This window comes from Miscanthus floridulus, chromosome 9 (assembly GCF_019320115.1).
Source record: "Miscanthus floridulus cultivar M001 chromosome 9, ASM1932011v1, whole genome shotgun sequence".
Classification (NCBI taxonomy): domain Eukaryota; kingdom Viridiplantae; phylum Streptophyta; class Magnoliopsida; order Poales; family Poaceae; genus Miscanthus; species Miscanthus floridulus.
Window position 1 is genome coordinate 122936172 of NC_089588.1, and position 12845 is coordinate 122949016.

The window sequence follows — 12845 nt, forward strand, 5'->3', positions numbered from 1 at the left end:
CAATAAAACCACCTTTCTCTTTATCATCTTTGAGAGCCTCTATCTCAGCACAGACCTCGGCACCGATCATCATCTGAGGTGCAGGGTCAGTGACTTGAACCCCTTTCCTGAAGTTCTTGACGTCTCGTCTGAATGGATGGTCAAGAGGGAGGAATTGACGATGTTGGTCAAACAAAGAAAACTTGCCACCCCTCTTCAGCCAAGTGAACCTCACAGCTGTCTTGCATATTGGGCATGGGAACTTCCCGTGAACACACCACGTGTAGAATATGCCATACGCCAGGAAGTCATGTAGGGAGTAGTGGTACCACACATGCATTGTGAAGTTCTTCTTTGTAGCTCGGTCGTATGTCAGTACCCCCTTTTCCCAAGCAAGGATCAATTCATCAATGAGAGGCTCCATGAACAAACCCATCTTGTTCCCCGAGTGTCCAGGAATTATCAGTGACAAGAATACGTTCTTGGGTTGAAACATGACACTGGGGGGGGGGGGGAGATTGAGGGGGATCACGAACACGGGCCAACAAGTGTACGGGGCCGCCAGCAATCCATAGGGGCTGAACCCATCTATTGCTAGCGCTACACGTACATTCCGAGCCTCCTCAGCTTTACCATGATGTATGCCATCGAAATGGGTCCATGCATCGCCATCCGATGGGTGTACCATCGTGTCAGCATTGTATCTTTTGCCATGTTTGTGTCATGTCATCTGTTTCGTGGACTCCTCTATCATGTACAGCCGTTGGATCCTCAGTATGATAGGAAGGTACCGTAGGACCTTCACGGGGATACCAAGCTGTTCCTTCTTGCCATCACTAGTGTCGACCTCCAGATACGTAGAGGATTTGCACTTTGGACAGTGCGTTGCTTTCTCATGATCTTTCCTAAATAGGACGCAACCATTCAGACAAGTATGGATGTGCTCATACGGCATCTTAAGGGCACGAAGAAGTTTCTGTGACTCGTACAAGTTCTTTGGCAGAATGTGACCCTCTGGAAGCAGGGATCCAACAACTGCCAACATACCATCGAAGTTGTCTCGACTCATGCTACACTACGACTTGAACGCCATTAGGCGTCCAATGGCATCCAGTTGCGAAACCATTGTCTTTTCGTGAAGGGGCTTCTGTGTCGAAGACAGCATATCATAGTACACCTTTGCGGATTCCTCTGGCTCATCCTCTAACCCTTCACCGAACCGTGCCTCCTGAAAGTCATCCATCTAGTCTGCTACCCCGGCATCTCCATCAAAAGCCTCGAGGCGTGGTCTCACCACCTCCTCTCTAATACGATCGGCTTCACCATGGTGGATCCATCAGGTATAGTTTGGCATGAATCCATACTTGCAAAGATCTTCCCCCATGTTCTTCCTATTCTTTCTTACATGGTTGTCACATTTGCTGTAGGGATACGACATCCGACTCGACCCTCTAGCAGCCTCGCCAAATGAACGCTCCAAGAAAGCATTAGTCTTAGTCATCCATTCTGGGGTCATACTTGCATGGCCCGTGTACATCCAATCACGGTTCTCCATCCTCTGGCATATACATATGTAAGCTAGTAATATAACCAACAATTGCATCTGCACGGCGTTCATACCATCTAATAGGTGAGGATAGGTCCTAATCCCACCCGCGGATGCGTATATGAGGTCAGTTTCAATGCTCCGCTCCTATCCAAGACAAAATTTTGGTAGCACCTCCCTGCTGTTCTCCCGATACACGTCCTTCAAGGGAGAGTGTGTATCTGAAGAACAACAGGGAGGTGATGCCAAAAGTCTGTCTCGGACCGGAGCGAACCATGGAAACTAACCTCATCTACGCATCCGCGGGCTATCCAAAATACGTGGACAATCCGAAAGAGATACGGTCGCAGATATGCAAAGATCTGCATACCTCCGACCATATCTCTTTCGAACGGGAGACGTCTAACTGGGCTACGTGACCATATAAAACATGCATGCAAAGGAGGAGGGGGTTATACCTAGGGTGGCGGTGGAGTCAGGCTAGTGGGGTAGTGGCGTGTCGGTGCAGTGGCGAGGCGATGCGGTGCAGGCAGACCAGCAGCGCTGATGAAGATGATTGGGGTCGCCAAGTCCCTCCAACGGGTCCTTCTCCTACATAAAAAGGCAATAGGTTAGAATCCATTGAAAATTTCGGTAGCACCTCCCCTGCACGGGGAGGTTTCCAAAACTTGCAAGAAACGTAGGCGCGATGGCCAACAACCACATATATACCAAACATAGGCACGAAGGCCAACAAACATATATATACCAAGACGAGCCATGTACTTTAGTTCTCATTCCATGCAGATGAAAGTATCGAAGTAGTACAACAAGTACTACTACCACTACAACTACTACTAACACTAACACTACTACTACTAACACTACTACTATCACTACTTACTACTAACAATACTACTAACACTACTAACTACTAACTACTACTACTTACTAACTACTACTAACACTACTAAGTACTACTACTAACTACTACAGGTGTAGGGCATACCTTCGCGATGAGAATGGCAACAACAAGGGTCGGCGATGACGGCGGGGACGACCGCAGCGGCGTGAGGGTCGACGGGCCTAGGCCGGCACCTTCCTTCTCCTCTCCTTCTCCTTCTCCTCCTCTCTTCTCCCCTCCTCCTCTCTTCTCCCCTTCTCCTCTCTTCTCCCCTACCTCCTCCTCTCTTCTGCAGTGGCCGCCAAGGGGGGCGCGCAGGCAGGGGAGGTGGCCGCCAAGGGGACCAGCGCGGGCGGTGGAGGCCGGGCGGGGGCGGTGGAGGCCAGGCGGGGGCGGTGGCCACGACACGCCGCCTCCTCTCTTCTGCAGTGGCCGCCGGCGGGGGAGGTGGCCACCGAGGGGGGCGCGCAGGCGGGGGAGGTGGCCGCCGAGGGGGCCGGCGTGGGCGGTGGAGGCCGGGCGGGGGCGGTGGCCGCTGGCAGGGTGCACCACGGTGGTGCAGGGGCCCGCGCACGGGGAGGCGCGGTGGCCAGCGATGTGCGGAGGCGCGGGCCGGCGATGTGCGGCGGCGGCGGCTGAGGGAGAGAGAGGTGAGAGGGAGAGAGAAATGAGAGAAAGAGAGAGAGAGTGCGCGGCGGCCGGGCGCGGGTGAAATAAGGCGGCTTTGCCGAGTGCCAGATCGACAGCACTCGGCAAAGTCAATTTTCTTCGCCGAGTGTCGTGATCTGGCACTCGGCGAAGTTTTTAAAAAAATTCAGCAGCTCTTTGCTGAGTGCCAGATCACATGTGGAGATGTCCTGGTTTGTGAGCATCGTACGTGACAATGTGCTCGAAACTTTTTCAAATTTTTTCCACGGCATACGCATACGATACGGCGACAACTCGACAAGTTTCATGATTTTTGGAATTCATTCGCATTTTATACAATTAAAAAACCACTCCCATGCAAGTTGACGGCGTTGCCCCGTGAGCACGTTGATCGAAATTTAGAGACAGTTCTTGGATTTAGCCTAAATTTACACTAAGAAACAAGGATAACATTTTTTGAATGAATGTAATCCATTATTCAATGCACCTGCAGTTCAAACTTACATTTTCTGGAAAAATTCAACAAAACAAATAAACTATAGAAATATGCCAAAAGGCAATGAAAATGTCCCAAATTTAAACATGTTGTTTGTGGTAGTGTACTAAAGCTTCAAAAAAATTGGTGGCAAAAAACCAAAAAAAAAATATTTTGCCGAGTGCCAAGTTTTGGCACTCGGCAAAATAAATTCTTTGCCGAGTGCCAAACGGAGGGTACTCGGCAAAGAGGACGCCGCTGGATGCCGTTAAGCCCCTACCAATCTTTGCCGAGTGTCTACCTTTGCCGAGTGCAGGTCTTTGCCGAGTGCCAGGCACTCAGCAAAGGCCTCTTTGCCGAGTGCCATATTTTGCCGAGTGCGGCGCTCGGCAAAGCAGGTCTTTGCCGAGTGCCCGAAATTTGGCACTCGGCAAAGATTTTTGCACTCGGCAAATCATGTGTTTCCCGTAGTGTATGTTACAACCACTGCAATTCCCATCACATGTCAGTATGCCACATGTTATACACATGTTCTCATCATTTATGAAAGGTAATGATTTCTTGCCTTTGCCTTTGTAAAGTGTCTCTCTTGCTCGCTCCCTCTCTCCCTTATGTTAAAAGAATACTGCTATTTTTACAACCACTCACAATCTTGATTTTATTGCTGAACTAACATTTTGAAACATTTCTTCACAAGATTGAGCACATCTAGCGAGCCACGTCAAGCCAAGCAGGCCAATTGAGCAAGCCATCCGAGCTCACGTCGACCATGTCCCGAGCGGCTCCGCCGATCTCACATCGACCACGTCCCAAATGGCTACTCCGAGCTCCGACCACGTCGACCACGGACCAGGTCGACCACGTCCTGAGCAGCTCCACCGAGCTCACGTCGACCACGTCCCAAGCGGCTCCACCGAGCTCCGACCACGTCGACCATAGACCACGCCAACCACGTCCCGAGTGGCTCCACCTAACTCCGACCACGTTGACCACCAGACCACATCGCAATGATGATCGCCGCGAAGAACGGCGCTACGACAACCGCGACCACCGTCATGACGATAGGTCAGAAAGCTCGAGGACCGGACAACTTCATCACCGCCGACCAGATTTCTATCCAAAGATAAGTACACTTCTAATATTTATATTTAATATAATTTTTCATTACGACGTTTCTGCACAAACGTCCTCGTCATGATTATTCTTCAAATAATGTTTGTCCATGTATACCATCTTAAAGATAACATACAACTATACTTAACGCAAATCCCTGACTAGTCACGTTGACGCTCGATGTCTCCAGAAACGGCCCTGTCTACCGACTCTCTCTACACGTGTATGAGTGTCTGCCCTCTGCGTTACGGGTCGTAGGCAGCGGCTCCTTAGCGACGCCTTCCTACACGCACACGGGCTCCGCGCTCCACGCTACAGTGAAGCTAGCTAGGGCTGGAGGCTCAGCTACATACTAACTGGTCGGATGATTTATATTAAGTATAAACACAAACTTCACATTAACACCGATGTTTACAAAGCACCAACTACTTTATCACATCATGCTCATTTACAAGTGACTGCTGAGCGTCATACACTATTTCTTCACCGCTGATTTTTCTCCATAATTTATTATTTTATACATCATGTACTACCATTCTACATATTTATATTGCAGGAATTTTGAGCTATGCTCTAGGACTTCGTCGCACGCTTCTCGACCTACGCTCGGGGACTGCCTCGATCACTCTCCGACTACAGCTCAGGGACTTTGTCGCTCGCTTCTCGACCTACGCACGGGGACTGCCTCGATCACTCTTCGATCATAGCTCGGGGACTTCGTCGCTCACTCCTCGACCTGTGCTCGGGGACTGCCTCGACCACTCTTCAACCACGGCTCGGGGACTTTGCGTCTCGACTACATGCGACTGGCAACTCGCATACAGTTGGGATATTTTTTCTCCTTTAGACCTTGCTATAAGGCTCATAACTCACCTTCCAGCAAGCTCGGGGACTACATCGGTACGATGCACCTGCCGGTGCATCTCGTATCGCCTGTACGACGATTGGATTATCAACTTAACTGGGAATTCTTTTTAGATCCTGGCACCACATGCCTACGTCACATACTACCAGGCTCGAGGACTAAGTGGGCACACTTCACCTTACGGTGAATGTGTTTGTTTTTCGACCCCTACGTCTCTGATGATCAAAGACGCTACGCTTCAAGACACCCTTGCATTTCTTCACAGAAACCCAAGTGGGCACACTTCCCAGGACGGAAATCTTTTTCTTTCTTCTTAAGAGCACCATACATTCTTCGGACAACCTACTTCTCCAGCGACAACAGTGGTCGGAGATGTCAAGAACTCAAGCCTCACTGTTCGGAGAAGGTTAAAATGGCGTGTCGCATCAGAATACATGGCACTCGGGGACTAGCTGTGGGGGATATACCCCCGGGTACCACAAGATGGTACATGGGCCACACCATCCGAGGTGGCCCGGCCCGTAAGATCGAGGCGTGCACGGCAAGATTACAAGTTGTACTAAATATCGTAATAGTACCAAATAAGACATTTTACTTGTAACCCTCCTCCTCCAGAGTATACAAGGAGAGGCAGGGGCCCCCCTCAGGGAGGACCTCAATCAATCCAGAATAATGAGACACAGGACGTAGGTATTAAGCCAACACGGCGGCCGAACCTATATAAATCTTGTGTCTTGTGCCTCTGTAACCATCTGGTTCCTGATTATACGCACCGTCTACCGACAATCTACCATCATGGGCATACCCCTAGATGGACTGCCGACCATATTTCGTCGACAGCCTTCATGGTAGGATTGGTCGATTTGGGGTCACTCACCAGTCACCAGTCAGTAGCCCGCACTCAACTGAAGTACACCTAGAACGAGTCTCCAGTCAGTAGCTGGAGAAGACGTTAAAATGCATAATTATCGCACGACACCAGTCTGTCAACAAAAGGCTTGTCATCTCTCAGAGAAAGGACTGCGCTATATGAAGTTTTAGGGTGAGTAACTCAAACTGTTACATCTGAGAGGTGGTTGAGGAAGAAGAGGTTGGTCAGGCAGTCAGGCTGCTTAATTCCTAGGCTGATGTTGCAGTTAGGATTTGCTGCTGCAGTGGATAACCAGAAAAGAGCTAGCATCCGGAAGATTGAGTCCTCAGTCTTCTAGTTTAGTATGTCCAATCCATTATTTCCAGTTATCAAGGGAGGAAGATGTTTGTGAAATTAACTGTGAAAATGGATGAAAGCATGGAGCTGATTGGAATATTTCCAGGGCTACAAGTAAATCCTTACAGAAAATCTAATGCACCCTGACAGTTCAAATTGCACAATGAGGGTAAAAGATGACCAGTAGAATATGGAAGATAATTTTGATTTGATTCAAATAAAAGTTTCAGCCCAGAGGGCATAAAATTTTTTCCTGCAAGATCACAAAAGCAAAATTGAAGCTGAATGAATGCATGATCACAAAAGTTTGAGCCCAGAGGGCATAAAATTTTTTCCTGCAAGATCACAAAAGCAAATTTTTTTCCTGAAAGTTTCAGCACAGGTAAACATCTGCTGAATGAATGCATGATAAAGGCTCAATTCAAGCTGGACTGTAGCACACGATCGAACAAAAGCAAAATTTCCAGGCGGAGATTCAGCGCTGTCGGTGTGGTGCAGACTGCAGTGGCAGGCCAGCGGTCATTAGCGCCAGCCAAGAAGAGGAAAGACACAGACAGACAGGCCGGGAGCAAAGGCGATGAGATTGCAGTGCTGGAGAAGATGCTCTCGGGGTCGAACAGTCAGTAGGATTTTGCCATAATGATCTGCAGTATGGGAATATTATGATATATGAAGAGACCAGACAAGTCACCTTGATTGTAAGTTTTATAAAAGATATAAGCTATTATCATATTATACTTAAACCTGTGCTGGCGCCTATTTGCAATATTCTAGGTAAAATATGCAGAATTATGAATTTCCTGTATGTTATTATGAAATTTTAGGAATGGGGACAGATTAGTAAAACATAAAAAAAATCTAGAAATGCAAACAATCTGGTTTGCTGAGAAATGCTAGCAATAAGGGCAACTTGATAGACCAGTGAGGAGTTCTTGTTCTACCACACATTAGACCATGTTATCCCTGTAACTGTATGCTATTTTGTTGATCTCTTATGTCCTGCAGGACTATGAATATGCGAGTTTTAACCCTATTGCATTTGACATTGCTAATCACTTTTGTGAGATGGCTGCTGATTACCATACAGCGACACCACATATGTTGGATTTTTCAAAATATCCTGGTTAGTTTTACTTGTGACCAATTGACCGTGTGAGTTGATAAATATGTTGCTATTTAACTTACGTTTGTTGCTTAATTTTATTGCTCTGCACTATTTCAAACATTGAGGAGCAGAGAAGATTTGTTCAGACATACCTTAGCTCCGCAGGTAATCACAAAGCAGTAAATTTGAGAATTGCTGCGCAATCATGCTGTGCTAATGGACTATTTAAACTGAAAAAAATGCTCACTCGTACCACATGGATATATTGTGAGAATTCTCTGTTTTTAAGAATTGTATATTCTATATATTTTCATCAGGTGAAAAGCCATCAGATGGGGAAGTTGAAAAACTACTAGGGTTGATTGCAAAGTACACTCTTGCAAGCCATCTCTTTTGGGGCCTGTGGGGAATAATCTCGGTGAGTTATTGCTACTAGAGTCAAATGTGCATATATCAATTTGTGGATAATACATCTGTCGAAGCTTATTAGTTTCTTGTCTTCTCACTATGTCGCTAGGCACATGTGAACAAAAATATCGACTTCGAGTACAAGGAGTACGCAAGGCAACGCTTGGATCAGTACTGGCAAACAAAGCCTGGAATGCTTGGACCCAACTGATTAGTCATTGTTTTGGGGGGTCCTTGGCTAGCTAGTCCTGTGAATTCTGTTTGTCAGTACATATGCTAAGTAATCTCTGAGCCCAGCTTGGTTGATGTAAATTGTCGGTCGCCGGGCGGTCAGCCAGTGAGCTACTCTACTGCTTTTGCTTGTATTGTACAGGACCACGACTCATTCAGTAAGGATGACACATAGAACCAGACTAAACAGGAGGAACCTATCCTGTAAAATTTTACACCATCCGAGAAAGGTAATCACCATGCCAAAACCAAGGCTCAGAGATTTGACTACGAGAAAGCACCCACCAACGCCAACCGCGTGGAACGCACCAGTTCTACCTGGCACAATCGATTCCCCTGCCTCCGCTACCCTAGACCGAAAGCAGACACGCAGGCCTAGACTACAAGGATCACACAGCCAGGCGCCATCGTCAATTCAAGGAAGGGAGCGGGGGGGGGGGGGGGGGGGGGGGGGGGGGGGGGGGGGGGGGGACGGGAAGTCGGGAACGAAGGCTTACCGGATCCAAGAGCGGCCGCGCGGCGGGGGACGAGCGATCCCACGAGGCGCGACGGGAGAGCTGCTCGGCCGGCGACTAGGGTTCGATGGTCAGCCCCGCGCGCGCGTCGCCGGGCTGATGGCGCCGGCTGGATGTATTTGGGGCGGCGAGACGGCAAGGGGCGTCGAGGTCGAGGACGGGCCGCGCCGAGGAGCGCTCCTAAACCCTAGCCGCAGTCGCGGCCTGGGGAACGGTGGTGGATGGGGTGGGGGCAGCGGTTGGGGTCAGGAAGGCGGTGGAGGGGTCAAGGAGGGGCAGGCGATGGCGGTGCACGTGCGGCGGTGCAGGCGGCACCGGCGGCGAAATTAGGCAGCATGACGGTCCAAGTGTTTCGCCCAAATGGATTTCGCCCAAAGTGACGGTTATATGTAAATGCCTCATAGCCGCTGTAGGGGCGGCTGAGGTTATAAGCCGCCCTTACAGAGCCGTTGTAGGGGCGGCTGAGATTATAAGCCACCCTACAGTTGAATTTTTTTTCAAAATACCTTAGAACCGCTGTAGGGGCGGCTGAGGTTATAAGCCGCCCCTATAGTTGATTTTTTTTTTCAAAATTCTAAACCAAAATTAATTTTTCACATGTAAATAATATATAATACAGTAAAAAAATTTATAATTATTTTTTACAGATATATTTACATATACAATAACTAAAACAACTAAAACAGTTTAAAATTGCAAAATTGAACCTTTAAAAATAGGAAAAAAATAAATTTTAAAAAATTAAAATCAAAACTACTAAAATAATTTTGAGACACCAAATGAAAATTTGATAAACATCAAAGATGTAGAGGTCATGAAGATTTACAACTTTTATTTTGGTCATCTTGTCATTTGACAAAATTTGAACCTTTCAAATTTGAAATTTTAAAAAATGACAAGTTTGAACCAAAATTTGAGACCCAAAATGATTTCAACATAAAAAGTGATGAATACCAAAGTTGTTCAACTCATTAATATCTATAACTTTTATTTTAGTCATCTTGTCATTTGACAAAATTTAAACCTTTCAAATTTGAAATTTTGAAAAACGACAAGTTCGAACCAAAATTTGAGACCCAAATTGATTTCAACATAAAAAGTGATGAATACCAAAGTTGTTCAACTCATGAATATCTACAACGTTTATTTTAGTCATCTTGTCATTTGACAAAATTTGAACCTCTCTAATTTGAAATTTTGAAAAACGACAAGTTCGAACCAAAATTTGAGACCAAAATTGATTTCAACATAAAAAGTGATGAATACCAAAGTTGTTCAACTCATAAATATCTACAACTTTTATTTTGGTCATTTCTTCATTTAACAAATTCTTAGCACATATTGTTCACTAATCTTACACATGTCTCATATAATTTATAAAACCTTATGAGAGATGTGTCACATTTGTGAACAATGTCATTACCACTTTATCATATGAAGAAATGACCAATACAAAAGTTGTAGATCTTGATGAGTTATTCAACTTTGGTATTTATCACTTTTTCAGCAGAAATCATTTGGGGTACCAAAATCTTGTCTGAAGTTGTATTTTTTTGAAATTCAAAATTTAAATTGCTCAAACTTTTCATATGTATATATTGACAAAACCAACAAAATAAATTGATAGAGAATGATTTTAGAAAATGTTAGGAAAAAAAATCATCAGATTTGGAGTTAGTATGAGGAAGAAAAACTAGTTACAAAGTTGATCCACAGATTAAAAAAAGAAATCACACCGTTCACTATGATCATGTAAGGATCATCTAGAACAGTGTGATTTCTCTTTTTAATCTATGGATAAACTTTGTAACTAGTTGTTCTCCCTCATACTAACTCCAAATGTGATGGTTTTTTCTCCTAAAAATTTCTAAAATCATGCTTCAGCATTTAAGTTTGATCAAACTTGGATGTGACAATGTTTTACACATTTTAAATTTTGAAATTTGAAATTTGACAAGTTCAAACCAAATTTTCAAACCCTAAATGATTTCAGATCTAAAAGTGATGAATACAAAAGTTGTTCAACTCATCAAGATCTACAACTTTTATTTTGGTTATCTTATCATTTGACTAAATTTGAACCTTTCAAATTTTGAAATTTGAAAAAAGACAAGTTGAAACCATAATTTGGACCCCCAAATCATTTCAACTGAAAAAGTAATGAATACCAAAGTTGAATAACTCATGGAGATCTATTACTTTTATTTTGGTAATTTCATAATTTGATAAATTCTTAGTACACATTGTTCACACAAACATACGTGAATGTAGTCTCAAACACACATACACATAAATATAGTTTCAAACACACATACATGAATATAGTCTCACACACATACATGAATGTAGTCTCACACACACATACATAAATGTAGTCTCACACACACATAAATGAATGTAGTCTTACGAACACTGACACACTTACATAAACTAGCTAGCCCACCGTGACAACTTTTCCCTTGACACCTTTTCGTTCCCATGACAATACATCTTTGGGCAGGTTCTTTTCCATAGCCTCGATCTTCTTACAAAAGTCTGTGAATAGCGGCATCTCATCGCACTTATTATAAGCTTCAATATCGTCCACGCCATCAACTCCGATGATATGTTGTTTCCCGGAGGCCACCACGTGCTTTGTCTTCTTCTTTGGGGGGAGGTTACTTTGTGGGTCGGGCATATAGAAGACTTGCATGACACGTTCAGCAAGCACCCAAGGGTCATCCTGGTAGCCTACATTCTAGAGGTCGATGACTCTCTGTCTGATCTCATTGAATTGATGTTGCTTGATCCAGTGGCATCGAAACAGGGCCACCTTTATATCCCTTCCATAGTCAAGTTCCCATATATCTTCAATTATGCCAAAGTACAGGACCTTTCGCCCCACTCCGTCGAGAGCCTCTATTCGGACGCCGCTGTTCTGATTCACAGATTTCCTGTCCTTTGTGTCGGTATAGTATGTGTACCCATTGATGTCATAAGCATTCCAAGACGTCACCTGTTTCGATGGTCCGGCCGCCAACCGACTGATGGTAATAGAATCTATGGTTTCTCCAGGCTGTATGTTTTGGTCCTTCAACCATGATGTCAGGCGTTGCTTATGCTATTTCATGACCCAATCATCTGAACGGCCATTCCTCTCGGCCATAATGATAGCCATGTGTTCATCAATGTACGGTTGCATCACTGCCATACTCTACAAGACACTATAATGTGCCCGACTCACCTCTCTGTAATCATTGTCGAGGAACACTTTTCTACCACTTGTGCCCTTCCTAGCTAGCCTTCCCTTGTGATGAGAATCGGGATTACCAATCCCTCTCTGTACTTTTAGCCACTCTTGGCAGCACTCGATGACTTCTTCGGAATTGTAACCCTCTATCATGGAGCCCTCTGGGTGTGTTCGGTTATGCACGAATCGGCTTAGAACCGACATGAACCGCTCGTAGGACCACATTTCATGCAAGAAGCTAGGGCCCAGCACCTCGATCTGATGAACCAGGTGAATCATGAGATGTACCATTATATCAAAAAAAGCGGGAGGTAAACACATCTCTAGCTGGTTTTGGGTCTCCACTATGAATTCATGTAGGTCACTCAGCTCTTGCCTGCGAATTGTCTTCTGTGAGATCTTCGAAAAGAAGTAGCACATGCGGGTGATGGCCATCTTCAGGAACTCTGGCTTTATAGCCTTGATTGGAATTGGTAGGAACACTATCAGCATCACATGACAATTGTGAGCCTTGCAGTATGTTAATGATAGGTCCTTCATCGACACTAGCTTCTTCGGGTTCACCGAAAACCCAGTCGACACTCTGACCCCCTAAGGAAATTGCATATAGCTCTCCTCTACTCTAGGGTTAGGTTGAAGCT

General features: G+C 45.4%; 1 long non-coding RNA gene across 1 annotated transcript; it reads left to right on the forward strand.

The window, feature by feature from the left end:
- Positions 1 to 7938: 7938 nt before the first annotated feature.
- LOC136482841 (uncharacterized) lies at positions 7939 to 8791 on the forward strand. The gene is made up of 3 exons (XR_010765215.1): positions 7939 to 7986; positions 8139 to 8239; positions 8339 to 8791. It is a non-coding gene; the product is annotated as an uncharacterized lncRNA (long non-coding RNA).
- Positions 8792 to 12845: the final 4054 nt, after the last annotated feature.